Source organism: Triticum aestivum, chromosome 5B (assembly GCF_018294505.1).
Source record: "Triticum aestivum cultivar Chinese Spring chromosome 5B, IWGSC CS RefSeq v2.1, whole genome shotgun sequence".
In the NCBI taxonomy this organism is placed as follows: Eukaryota; Viridiplantae; Streptophyta; class Magnoliopsida; order Poales; family Poaceae; genus Triticum; species Triticum aestivum.
In genome coordinates, this window is record NC_057807.1 from 408,776,363 (window position 1) to 408,790,977 (window position 14,615).

Here is a 14,615-nt window from a genome sequence, read left to right on the forward strand (position 1 = left end):
TGAACCTGATCTCCTCCGCGGTACTCCAGAAACTCCAGATCTCTGATGGCGAGCTCGAAGAGACCGGCACATTCCAAGGCATCAATCCAGGAAGGAGCAAGCTGAAGGGAAAGATCACATTGCCGGTGACATTTGGCAGCGAGTTGAACTTCAGGACTGAGAGGGTCACTTTCGACGTTGCTGACTTTCCATTGCCTTACAATGGGATACTCGGCCGTCCAACACTGGCCAAGTTCATGGCAGCCTCTCACTATGCATACAACATGCTGAAGATGCCAAGCCCGATAAGTGTCATCTCTGTCCCTGGCGACAAAAAGGATGCTCTTATCTGCGCCGACAAGATATACCGGGAAGCAGCAGCTGCAACAGATCGCAAGTCACTTGCCGTTGAAGCTCCCGGGGCGAAGAAGAAGACCAAGTCCGGCAAGAGTTCTGATGCCCACTCCGGCAAGCGCACCTCTTCGGAGTGCTGCACTACCGTCGAGGACACACCATCGAGCTCCACCGGCAAGTGTAAGAAAACAATGGTAGCTCCACCAGAGACCAAGAAGGTGTCCGCCAAGGAGGATGGCACTGGTGGTACCTTCACCATCAGTGCCACTCTCGACCCTAAATAGGAAAGCGCGCTCGTTGCTTTCCTGCGGGCGAACGTCGACATATTTGCATGGCAACCGTCTGACATCCCCGGTGTTCCCAGGAAAGTAATCGAGCACCATCTTGCCGTCTGTCCTCATGCGCGGCCCGTCAAGCAGAAAGTCAGGAAACAGGCAGTGGAGCGCCAAGAATTCATCGCAGAAGAAATCAAGAAATTGGAAGCAGCAGGCCTCGTCAGAGGAGTGCTCCATCCTACGTGGTTGGCCAACCCTGTAGTTGTGCGCAAGGCAAACGGGAAATGGAGGCTTTGTATCGACTTTACCGATGTCAATAAAGCTTGTCCCAAAGACCCATTTCCCTTGCCGCGCATCGACCAGATTGTTGACTCCACGGCCGGATGTGACTTGCTTTCATTTCTTGATGCATACTCAGGATACCATCAGAACTTCATGGCAGAAGAGGATGAAGAGAAGACCGCATTCATCACCCCATCTGGCACATACTATTCCGTACGGATGCCTTTCGGTTTAAAGAATGCTGGTTCAACATTTGCAAGGGTAGTCCATGACGCTTTTGAACCGCAAATACACAGAAATGTGGAAGCCTACATGGATGACATAGTGGTCAAGACCAAGGACAAGGCGACTCTGATTCAAGACTTAGACGAAACCTTTGCAAATCTGCGCAAGATCAACCTCAAGCTTAACCCCGAGAAGTGTGTGTTTGGAGTCCCCTCCGGCAAACTTCTCGGGTTCTTCGTGTCTCAGCGGGGAATTGAAGCCAATCCCGACAAGATCAAGGCCATTGAGCAGATTGAAGCACCAAAGCGCGTCAAGGATGTACGAAGACTTGCCGGTTGCGTAGCTGCTCTCAGCAGGTTTATCTCTAGGTCTGCTGAGCGTGCCCTGCCATTTTTCAAAATATTGAAAAAGGCAGGACCAATGAGATGGACTCCGGAAGTGGAGGCTGCGCTGCAGGACTTAAAGAGATACATGTCCTCTACTCCAACACTTGTCGCACCTAAGCCACAAGAGAAGTTGCTGCTGTATATAGCGGCAACCAATCAAGTGGTTAGTGTTGCGTTAGTAGCGGGGAGGGAGGCGGATGATGAGCCAGCAACCACGGCAGATGCATCCAGCGACAAGCAGGCGACTTCACCGACAAGCTCTGGTCCCGACAAAGATGGATCTGCGCAGGCGCGTGAGAAGATGCAGAAAAGAATGGTGCATCGCCCAGTTTACTTTGTCAGTTCCCTTCTGCAAGGGGCTAGGTCAAGGTACTCTGGTGTGCAGAAATTGCTTTTCGGCCTTCTCATGGCCTCGAGAAAGCTGCGCCATTACTTCCAAGCACATGAGATCACAGTCGTCACTCGTTTTCTGCTGAAGAGGATACTGAAAAATCCAGAAGCAACAGGCAGGATTGTCGAGTGGGCACTGGAACTGTCAAGCTTTGGCCTCAAGTTTGAGAGCACTTCAACTATACAAAGCAGAGCATTGGCAGAGTTCATAGCAGAGTGGACGCCAACACAAGATGAAGAAATTCCAGAAACAAGCATCCTTGTTAAGGAAGCAAGCAAAGACTGGCTGATGTACTTTTATGGTGCCTTCTCGCTGCAAGGCGCCGGTGCGGGCGTGCTACTTGTTGCACCCACCGGAGAGCACCTCAAGTACGTAGTTCAGATGCACTTTCCCAAGGAGCAAGCAACGAACAATACCGCAGAGTATGAAGGTTTGTTTGCCGGTCTCAGGATCGCAGCAGACCTTGGGATCAAGAAGCTCATTGTCAGGGGTGACTCACAGCTTGTCGTCCGCCAAGTGAACAAGAATTATCAGAGTCCGTTGATGGAAGCCTACGTTGATGAAGTGAGAAAGCTAGAAGAGAACTTTGACGGCCTACAGATGGAACATGTTCCAAGAGCTCAGAACGACATTGCCGATGGCCTGTCAAAGTGCGCCGCACTTAAGTTACCTGTGGAACCAGGGATCTTTGTGCTCAAGCTGACTCAACCGTCTATAACGCCATCAACTGGACAGAGCAAGAAGAGGAAGTTGATTTCTGGTGACTATTTTCCGGCAGAGCTCCCCGAAGCCGCCGCCAAGAAGGTCCTCAAGATCAACACCAAAGGTGCCGAGGAGCAGTCTACTCCGGCAAGCCTTAGGGTTTGTTCCGTTGAAGCAGACGCTCCCGACAAGTTTTGCTCCGGCAAGCTTGCCGGGGAACGTCAAGCTCCGGGTGAGCCGCAGGTTCTCGCCGTAGAAGCGGATGTTCCCGCAGCAGCAGATGTGCCTTTAGTCTTTGTTGTCGAGCCGCAAGCTCCAGCATGGGCACAGCAGATTGTCCGTTTCCTTCAGACAGGAGAACTTCCCGAAGAGCAAGAAGAAGCGGAAAGAGTAGCCCGGCAGTCAAGTATGTACTAGTTTGTCGACGACACACTGTACAGAAGAAGACTCAACGGCGTGAAATTGAAGTGTATTCACCGGGAGGATGGACAAAAGCTGTTGGCAGAGATACATGGAGGCATATGTGGTCACCACATTGGCGCAAGAGTACTTGCCGGCAAAGCATTCTGGCAAGGTTTCTTTTGGCCGACAGCCCTCCAGGATGCAACTGCACAAGTAACCAAGTGTGAAGCGTGCCAGTTCCATTCCAAGCAGATACACCAGCCAGCTCAAGCTCTTAAGACGATCCCTTTATCCTGGCCATTTTCGGTCTGGGGGCTCGATATCCTCGACCCTTTTCCCCGAAATGTCGGGGGCTTTGAGTACTTGTACGTTGCAATCGACAAGTTCACAAAGTGGCCGGAAGTGGAACCAGTGAGGAAGGTGACAACACAGTCAGCAGTCAAGTTCTTCAGGTCGATTGTTTGCCGTTTCGGGATCCCTAACAGGATCATCACCGACAACGGCACACAATTCACGAGCTGCACCTTCGTGCAGTACGTCCAAGATCTTGGCGCCAAGGTCTGCTTCGCTTCTGTTGCTCATCCGAGAAGCAACGGTCAAGCGGAGAGGGCAAATGCTGAAGTGCTGCGCGGGCTCAAGACCAGGACTTTCGACAGGCTGCGCAAGTGCGGAAGGAACTGGATTGAAGAGCTGCCGGTGGTTGTTTGGTCGATCAGGACGACGCCAAATCGAGCCACTGGCCAGACACCTTTCGCTCTAGTCTATGGAGCAGAGGCAGTTCTCCCCACGGAACTCGTATACGGATCACCTCGAGTGCTCGCTTATGATGAGCTTGAGCAAGAGCAGCTGCGACAAGATGACGCGCTGCTCCTTGAGGAGGACCATCTTCAGGCCGCTGTACGAGCTGCTCGATACCAGCAAGCTTTGCGCCGCTACCATAGCTGCAAAGTTAATGCCAGAAGTCTCGAGGAAGGCGACCTTGTTCTTCGGCGCGTTCAGTCCGCCAAGAATTCCAACAAGTTGACGCCGAAGTGGGAAGGCCCTTACCGGGTGAAATGAGTCACTAGGCCTGGCGCTGTCCGCCTTGAGACCGAAGATGGCATTCCGGTGAGCAACTCCTGGAACATTGAGCATCTTCGTAAGTTTTACCCGTAGGGCGCGGTTGTCGGAACCTGTTCCGGCAACCACCTTTTGTACAAGTCTTGCCGATGTTGCATGTAATCCTTTGTACAAAGCCGGGCGCAGACCCCGTGCATAAGTAAAACTCATGTGCTCCGCACATCTTGTCAATTTCATGCTTTATACTATTTTTTGGCATGCGTTATCTGACACTTTGTGCAGCGCCTACCCCCGGTAAGCAATAACGAGCCGTAAGGCTCCATATCTTTATTTTCTCTTCTTTCTTTTTCTCAAAAAGGAAAGGAAGGATCCCTCGCCCACAAGTTTGCCGGGGGGAAAGGAGGAGATAATGGTGTGGACCAGGCATCGTTCAAGGAAGTTTCACCTTACCGGAAAGCAAACGACAGAAAAGCTAAGTTGCCAAGGTTTGAGCAATCAGTTTTAATTTTTAAGTTATCTTCCTCGAACGACCGTACTTTGTATGGAAAACCTGTGCGCGGAGGAACCAACTCGTAGCTAGTTGCGCCCTTACTTTGTTTCGAGTCCGCTCAACAACTTAAGTGGGCTGCGACTAGTTGCGACAAGGTTTCTTGTCGGAAGCGGCACCGCCGGCAGGCTGCTGACGTCCCGCACTCAGCGCTCGCGGCCTAGGTGCCTGCGCCGACAAGTTCCCTAAAAGCATAGGGCAAAAACATACAAAGGAAGGAATCAAGTAAAGGAAATAACACAGCAATCTCTACCCCAAAATAGAGTTATATTACAAGATAGCTTGTCGCAGCTCTAACAGATTGTTCTCATGGCATGACCAGCAGCGACAAAGAAAAAGAGAAAACGGGCGGCCTAATCTACGCGATCGCCCTCAACCCTCTTGATCTCGCTCACCTTGTCCACAATGGGTGCGACAAGGGCCTTGAGCGCTTCCAGATCAGCATCCGGCGGTAGGGACCTGAGGACGTTGGTGAGGTTGAGGCCTGGGTTGCGGAAGGCCACCTTCACCAGCACCTTTTGAAGAACTCCCGCGCAGATCTTGCGCGACTCGTCGGCCAGCTGCTTTGGGATCTTCTCCTAGAGTCGCTGGAGGGCCGTCGCCACGCCTTTGAAGAACAAGCTGAGCTTGGCGCTGGGTTGGAGGTGCTCGTCGGAAGAATACCCGAGGTCCTCCATCCCCAGCTGCGCCAGCTCCCCATCGATGGCGGCGGCAACATTCACGAGACCCTCGGTCCAGTGCTCCATGGTCTCCCTAAAAGCATTCTGGGTGGCAGCAGCACTCGCCAGTAGCGCCTCGTCGGCCTTGATCTTCTCCTTCAAGGCCACTTCCTGCTCCCTGGCGCCGTCCAGCGTCTTGGTCAAAGTGGCCAGCTTCAACTCAAGATCTGCGTTGGAGTCCTTGGCGGCGCTAAGCTCTTTGCTACTCTCAGCGAGACGACCCTGCAGCTCGCCATGAGCGGCGGCGTCCTTCTCGCGCTCACGCTTGAGCGCGGCAAGCTCCTCGCCGCTCACCTTGAGATCGGCCTCCAGCTGCGCCATCTTCGTCTCCAGCTCCTTCTTGGCGGCCTCGGCAGCTATAGGAGCATCCTTTCCTTCCATGAGAGCCCCGCCAATTTCTTGCTCGCATGCGGCAAGCTCCTCCTCGTGGCTGTCAAGGTTGACCTTGCGCTGTGCCAACTCGCCTTCTTGCGCAGATAGCTTTTCGGCAACAAGCCGCTGTTGCTCTTCAACTTGAGCCTTCCCGAGGAGGAAGGCTTTCCGCTCCTCGACGACTTGCTCCCGCTCCTCTGCCAGGGACCGGAGAGCTTCCTGCCTAAGACCCCGGAGCTCCTCCGCGCGCTTCTCGATGTCCACTCCCGCCTTCGCGACAAGCGCTTCTCGGGATTCTAGCTTGGCTTGTCGGGCGCGGTAAAGTGACAACAACTTCCGCAGCAGCCGCTCCTCCTCAGGCTCATCGCTGCTGCTGCTTGGCGCGTCGACCAGCGTCAGCCCAGCGGAGGCGAGCACCTCTCCATCCAAGACCTCTCCTTCGACCGGCGCCCTGGAGCTTAACGCCCAGGGGAGCTTGATGAAGATGCCATCGCCCGCCTTCAAATAGGCGCCGGGCTGGGGCTCTTCGGAGCCTGGCGCTGCAGCAGCGGCGGAGGGATCGGCGGTCGGCGTAGCGCCTGACGCTCCTGCGGCCTCGGGGCCATCAGTGCGATCGCTGGATCCCTCGCCAGCTTCTGCGGCGGCAGCTTTGGCAGCCTCTTCGTCGGTGGGATCATCAGCGCCGGCTTCTCCTTCGGTGGCAACGGCGGCGTCGGTATTGCTGCGCACGTTCTCCTCACCGGCGACCTTGTTTTCCATCGGCTCCGTGGCAGATGGATCTGACGAACAGAAAAAGGAGAAAAGTCAAGCATATATTCAACAAGAAAATCAGAACAAGAAGAACCAAAGGGAAGTTTTCAAGCAAGAGGATTACCTGTACTAGGATCCGCAGTCATGGTCTCAACCACCGGAGGATCGCTGGTGTTGTCCCTTGCCGGAGAACTGTCCCTTGCCTGAGAATTCTCCCTTGCCGGAGAACGCTCCCTTGCCGGGGAATCCTCCCTTGGCGGTGTAGTCGAAGCAGATGGCATTTCGGGAGCGGCTTTCGGGCACTCCTGGTGAGGCTGCTCTGCTCCTACACAAACCAACAGTTAGATATCAGCAAAGAAAGAGCACCCATGCGCGCCTGACAGCATGAAGTAAACCATATACTTACGCTGGGGGCTGCGCTGGGGGCTGCTTTGGGGAAAAGTTGCCGGGTCCGGCAAGGTGGTCTCGGACACGCCCCCTGTTGTCGCGGTGGGTTCGTCCTCGATGACAATCACCGGGACCTTGGCTCTCTTCGCCGCTCTCTGGGCCAGAGTCCTGAAAAGGAATGGGTTTGGAGTAAAGCAAATCAGACACAAGACAAAACAACAAGAATTGAAGAACTACAAGTACAACAAAGAATCTTACTCTTCTTCTTCATCGTCGGAGCTGAGCGCGAAGAGATCGAAGTCCGGCTCGCCTCCGGCGCGTCGGAGCGGAGGAGTAGTTTCCCTTGTCCGCTTGGCAGGAGCAGTAGCGGTGGACCGGGAAGACCCCGCTCCAGTTGCCGCAGCGGCGTGAAGCGCTCCTGCGGCAACAGTGCTTGCCGCGGTAGAGCGTGTCGCGCGGCACGGCGGCTGTTGACTCGCCTGCCGCCCCGCTACGTCCCCGGCCTTGCGGAGACGCCTTCTTGGTGGAGCTGGGGGCTCCGCTTGCGGCGAGCTGGCTGAAGGTGCGGAGGAGGAGGAGCCGATCTTCAACAAGTCGCTCGCGCCCTCGGCAGGCTCGTTCGACTCAGCTTCAGGCCCAACAAGCTCTTCCTCGCCGGCAAACTCCTCTCGGTCGACAAGGCTTGCCGCCTCTGCTGCCTCTGCCTCCTCCACGGTGAATCCAAACTCACCCGCGGCAGCGGCTGCTGCCGCCTCTTCTAGCCTAGTGGCGATGCGCTGCATCTCCGCATTGGTGGTGTCGCGGGTGAGGCTTTTCTGTTCATCGGGGCGGACCGGCACTTCTACCAGACCGTCAAAGAACTCCTGCACGACGACGTCTGCATGCTCTTGCCAAGTTGGGACAATTCCATGCGAGTCGCACAGCGGCATCATTGCACGGATGCGGTCGAGCGATGAGTTGTTGCACAGCGGAACGACACCCCTCGGCAACATGAACGCTTCAGAATGCTGAGGATCGCGCTTGAACAGTTCCAGGATCATCGCGTCCAGTTCCAGGACAGTGAAGTTGAAGTTGAGGCCCGGGCACAGCCTCATGATATCCGCCACGTTCTGGAACTCCCAGGCGGGTCTCCTCCTCTCCTGCAGGGGGGCGATGCGGCGGCGAAGAAAATCTGCACCAACGGCGCCTACGGTGAGCCCGGCAAGCCTGAGGTGTAAGATCCGGGTGACGGCAATCTTCAGCCTATCGTCTTCCGGGGCCACGTTGCTCCAATCGTTGCCGCGCGCTATTGGGACTTGGCGCTGGGCGGTGAATGGCTGCGGGTTCTCCTCGACAATCCAGCACCATTCTGCTCTCCATTCCTCCCACTTGCTGCGGAGCTCTCCCTCCAGATGAGCTTCCTTCTTGCCAGCTCTTGAGATCCAGGCGATTCCGCCGGATAAAGGTTCTCCTCTCTCAACTGGGGGCATAAAGAAGTGGCAAAAAAGAGCGACATTTGGATGGACTCCGACAAAGTTTTCACAGAGATGTGCGAAAACTGCCATGGTCAGAACTGCATTGGGGGTGAAGTCAAGGAGGCGGAACCCGTAGGTGTTCATGATATCGCAGAAAAATTCAGAGAAAGGCGGGCAGAGCCCGCAGTAGAAGGACAGCCCGAAGAAAGGGTATCCATTCGGAGCCAGTTCCGAAGCGGCAGCTGGGAGTACCTTCGTACGCGGATGCGCTCGCGTCTCCGTCGACCAGAAGAGGTAGTAGTACTCCCTCAACTCCTTTGCGGCGAGCTGGGGGGGGGGGAAAGATTGCCCGCTCCTTTCGCAGCGCCGCGAGCCGCTGCGCCTCGGCCGACTTCACGACCTTCCCCTTGTCGGCTTTCAGAGCCATGGCGGAGGTGGTGGGGGAGATCGACGGCGTAGGTGATGCTGGTGGCAATGGGGGGCAGAGCGCTGCTCTCTTTCAGCTTTGGGAAGAAGGGGGGAGCGGCGGAGATTTTTGAGATTGGAGTAGCAATCGGCGAGATGGGCGAACTGCCCCTGTTTCCCCTGCTTATAAAGAGGGAGGGGGCGGGCGTTCCGTTATTCCGAATAAAGAAACCACCCACGATCTCTCCCACGACACCGCATTCGGTGCGTGCCATTCGGGGATGGCGCGGTGGATACGGAGTAAGATACGACGTAACCCAGGCCGCGCGTGCCCGTGCCCTGTTTTGGGCCTGGCCCAACAGCGCTCGGCGCCATGTGTGGCCCAGGCCAGGGGGCTCCTGTCGGTGTACTAGAGTAGGGGTACCCTAGTATCCCGAACTTGTGCATGGGCAGTCGCAGCACCCCGCGGCAAGGCTTGCCGGGTGACCGCCAAGGTCCTCCGTGGTTCCTTTGGAACCATTCAAGAACAAAGTATTCAAGCCAAGGAGACAAGGCCCCGGCAAGAGGAGCTTGCCGGAAAGGCCAACCAAGGCATCTCAAGGAACTTGCCGCGACGCGCCACGCGTCCCGGCAAGACCCGGCGAGCGACAAGCTTCCGGACGCGACAAGACAACGGCCGCGGCAAGGCGCTTGCCGCGGCAAGCTACCACTCTGTACCCGCGCTTCAGCACATCCACGAACGTGTCGCCCTGGGACCTTTCCAGGCGCGCGCGGCAAGAGGCTGTGCAGCCAGCGGTGCGCGGTGGCAAGCGACGCTGACAAGACTGCCATTGTGGCGAGCGGTGGCGTCCCTGACGGTCCCTTTTTGCACTATTTGGGCGACGCAGACAGGCATTTAATGCCTTTGTCCCCTGCCGTCAGGGTTAGGTAGGATACACTGTACAGGTGGTTGTACCAACCGCAATTCCTTTTCCATTTTTACCCCTATCTACGTTGCCACCTGTCGGTGACCCCTTCAGCATATAAAAGGAGGCCCATGCGCAACGTAGAGGGGGGTTTGGGAGGCAGAAAAACACTCACGTTCGGTCTCGTTAGCAGCTAGTGTGTACTATAGCACTCAGCACTCCCGAGCAAGAACTCAATACACTTAGACATGCAGCAGTAGGAGTGTTATCTCCCCGGAGAGTTCCGAAGCTGGGTAAACTGCTCGTGTGCTTCGCCTCGATCCGCTCTTCGTGCGATCTCCGCCCCCCGCCGAACCGAAAGGAGCTCGGTCCGCCGGTCCAATAGGTGTTCGTGGATCAGTTTCCCCGACACCTACGGACTAAACCCTCCGGTTTATATAGACACCGGAGGGGGCTAGTGTTACACAGAGTCGATTTACAGAGAAGGAGATCTACATCCGAATCGCCAAGCTTGCCTTCCACGCCAAGGAGAGTCCTATTCGGACACGAGACGAAGTCTTCAATCTAGCATCTTCATAGTCCAACAGTCAGGCCAAAGCATATAGTCCGGCTGTCCGGATACCCCTTATCCAGGACTCCCTCAGTAGCCCCTGAACCAGGCTTCAATGACGATGAGTCCGGCGCGTAGGTTGTTTTCGGCATTGCGAGGCCGGTTCCATCTCCGAATACTCCAAGATAAATTCCGAACACAAGGACCATGTCCGGATCTGCAAAATAAACCCCACATACCATCATAGAGAGAATAATAATCCACGAATCTAATCTGCTGACAACTCTTTGAAAAGTGACATCACGCCATGGTCCAGTTTTTATTCGAACCATTTTTACTACCTGCTACCGCACACATCACGAGGCGGTTTTCTTGGCACGTCTTGTCAAAGGAGAGATCGTGTCCCTCTTATTATGGGATCCTTATCAATACGGGTTTGGGTAATCCAATCGTGCCTGTTGGCATGACTCTGTGTTTTTAGGCAAGTCCCGAACGGTTACGCTGGGAACACTTGATATTCTTCCCCTTTATAGAGGGGCCGAGGCCTATCCCTCTATCTCCACGCTTGCGCCTTCTCGTACCTTGAGTTCCAGCACCCAAAGCTCAAGCTTAAGCATCCCGGATCTTCGATCATGTCCGGATCTGACCATCAAGGCCGATGGATGGCCTCCTCTGTCACACAGGAGGATATTGCGAAGCTCAGGGGTGCCGGGTATTTGACCGCCGATGTTAAGCACAGGCTTCCCGCCCCCAAACAGGTTATTCCTACTCCCGAGCCCAACGAGAGCGTCGTATTTGTCTCCCACTTCCTCCGGGGCTTGGGACTTACTCTTGACCCCTTCTCGAGGGGGCTGATGTTCTACCACGGGCTAGATTTCCATGATCTAGCTCCGGATTCCATCCTGCACATCTCGTCGTTTATCGTCGTGTGCGAAGCCTTCCTCCACATCACAACCCACTTCGGCCTATGGATAAAGACTTTCAATGTGAAGCCGAAGATGATTGAGGGGCGACATGTAGAGTGCGGGGCGCTGCAATAAGCAGGAACGCCGATGCCCCATGGCCCGAAGGCTCCTTCCCAGAGGTATCTGATTTATGGCAGCGGAGGTGGTTCTATGTAACAGCTCCCCGAGGCTCGAAGTGGGCGGCCGCCTCCACCTTCCGCCCGGGCCCTCCGTCTCAACTGGCGTCGTGGGCCAACGTGGGACTGAACTCGGGGCCTGCAAACAATGTACTGATGTTGCAGAGTCGCATTCGGGAGCTCCTCGAGAGGTACATTAGTGTTGTCAAAATAATCCAGGTAATGCTAGTTCGGCGGGCCCTACCATGCAAACGTTGACCTCTCTGGATGTGGGAGTTCAATCCAGAGGGTCCACGAACCATTCAATACTTCTTCGGCATGACACCGAAGGAATGTATAAGTTGTTCTTCGGACCATGAATAAAGTGTCCGGACACCACCGAGGATGCGGGCCTGAGTTACAATCGCCCAGATACCCAAGTAAGTAACCCTATAACCGAACACTTTGCTTATATTTGTTATAGAATTGTTCTGAATACTGTCCGCGACCAGGGTTGGCTCAACAAGGCGGAAAGGATTAGTTGTTCGGCCCCGCTCCCTGAAGGCTCGCCAGGTCCGACAATAGCCAGAATTCTTAAACGAACGCTAAGTCAAGTGCCATCGGAGAAAGATGAAGGGAAGAGTGGGTAGACCAAGAGTGTGCCTGACACATTGTGCATCCGAACTGGGGGAATTAATGTCTCCACGGAGGAGGAGAATTGGGGAGGCGAATCTGAGGTTTCATCCCCCCGCAGGAAGAAGAGGGCCGCTTCCGAACACTTGGAAACGAGGGCGCCCAAACAAGGGAAGAAAACTTCACTAAAGGGCCCTGCCCCGAAGGGCGTTCTCACCGCACCGTGCCCGCTAATGGGCCAGCCCTCCACCGAGCTGTAAGTTTAATAAACAAGAAGCTTATTGACTTTTCCTCTGAGAGTAATAACCGGGACCTGTTTTTTTGCAGTCCGGCTAGCAGTTCATCTCAACAGGGTTCATCCTTGGGGGATCTTCTTCCGGAGATGATGGAGAGTGAGACCCAGCCTACCTCTCCGCCCCGTGGGGCGGCCGACCCTGAGGTATCATCACGGAGGAGTCCAGATCCAATGGGGCCGGAAGCTAACACTTCGGCTGCCCCGAGCCCAGTGTGTTCGGCTCCTGTGGCGGACAATGAAAAGGGTCCGAGAGAGTCCGGTGTCTGGCCGAACACACTGACGGGCCTCCTGGAGTTAGCTGCTCTCTTGGAGGATCATCATACACTAATGGGTACGGTGTTGGAGAAAATCTCCTCTGCCACAAGCGGGTTAAATGAAGCTTTTAGGAGCTTGCTCAAAGGTTTTGAGGTAAGCCATGAGATACGCGGTTTTTGGTTGCACCGTACATGATACATGTGCTCTGTATAGATAGTAGCCCCTGAGACTGTGGATGCCAGCCCATGGCGGCAAACGGAGGATCACACTCCCAGGTAATAATCACATTTGTATTGATGTGCAGGTTGCTAAGGGTCCGTCATTAGACCAGACCGCTGAATGCGCCGAATTGAGGCGGCAGATTGACGTGGTGGAGGCCGACGTCATGCTTGTAAACAAGCGATTCGAGGAGTCATAGAGTATGCGCTCTTGTATCTATATTTTCTTTAGGAAATCGCAAGAAGGTTGTAATATTAATATGATGCGATGTGGCTGCAGGCGGAGCTGCTGCCGTTGAGGCCCTGAGGGTGGAGCTTGCCCTAGCCAAGGAACAAGCCCGGGTTAGCAATGCGGCTTCTCTAAAGGCAGCCGAAGAATTGAAAGCCGAACAGGCCGCTCATCTCCGAAGCGAAGAAAAGATAGCCGAGATGGCTGTGGAGCTGAGGGACGCCGCCGACCGGTATGAGCTTCTCGAGAAGGAGAATCAGGCAAAGGCGACTGACCTGAAGAAGGCATTGGATTCGGCTAAGGAGACGCGCTCTCAGATTAGAGACACGCGGGAGGAACTTCGACAAGCCGGAGAAATCGCGGCTGGAAATCCTTATTTTTTGCGGATGAAGTTTTTAGATCCAAAGTATGCTATGTTGGATAAGCTATGGAGCGTTGCAGATGAGTATGCGGACTTGACGAAGAGTGCGGCTGATGCGACCAAGTTGTTCAAGGATCATAAAGATAACAAAGTAGAAAGACTATTCTGGTCGCAATTTAGCGCTCCAGCGCGCTCATTGCCGTTGAGTGAGAAGATGGCCGTTATAGCCGAGCTCCATAAGCTGTCCGGCCTTGCAATGAGGTCTGTAATAGACCATCTATGGCCGAGAGGACCGAAGCCGGACAACTACTTTGGCTTGGTGCAACAATTGTTTGGCGCCAGATCGCAGATCGATGCTGTGAAGAGGTCGGCGTGCATAGAGGGTGCGCGGATGGCTCTTGCCCGTGTGAAGAAATATTGGGCAGATATGGAGGCCACCCGCATTGCAACCCGGGGTCCGGCGGGAAGCCAAGACCCAGCCAAGCACTATTTTGAGCAGGTCATAGAAGGTGCCCGTAGAATAGAGGCTCAGTGCTTGAAGAATGTCATGTTCGAGTGACAAGTCTATTAATTGTAAACAATTATGTGTTTTGATTATTGAGGCTTATTTTTATACTTTTGCCTGAAAGTATTATAATGTCTCCTGTGTGGCTGTTTATGTATGCATACAACATGAAAGTTACCAGACATTGGCTTCATCCCGCATGCATAGAATGCGGGGGTGTCCGAGAAAATATGCGTGAACACACTTGATCCAACGTCTTGGTCCGTTAAGGAGGTGATCGCACGTCGAACCACGCAACCGGACTATATAGTTGTAACACTTTTCACTTAGCCGTAGGAGTTTGAAAGGTGGGGCTACTATGTAGCCCCTAGTACTTCCGCGTGCATCCGGGTATGGTGCGCGTACTTGACCGGGAAACCTGTCCTTCATTAATGCGGAGGAATCCTATATATTCCGGTGAGTCCTCGAGTGGTAGATCAGTCTCTCGATGTATCATGACAGTCAGTTTTCGGCTTTACTGAGGTGCTCATCCGGGATAACCAGGGTACAATCGCAGTACTTCTCCTTTGGCCACCTTAGCCGATAGAATGGAACGTAAGGCAGCAAACCAGGGAGCCGGGCTAACCCAACATTTGACCAAATTCATGATTCGGAGCTGATGCATATAAGGCCAAACTCGCGACGCCGAACACTCCCGAAGGTATTCGGACTTTATAACATATACTAGGCTGAATAATGCCCTTGGCCCTGTAATTACAGGTACATGCATTGATCTGTCATGGCGAAAAGCCTATGGCGCCAGTGTGCCTTATGGGTGTATGAAATACCCATGGGATGTCAAGCAACAAAAGACAGTAAAGAAGGTTTACACCGGGGCTTAATCTAAAGAGAAACCTTTGAGCGGGGCCCTGCTTC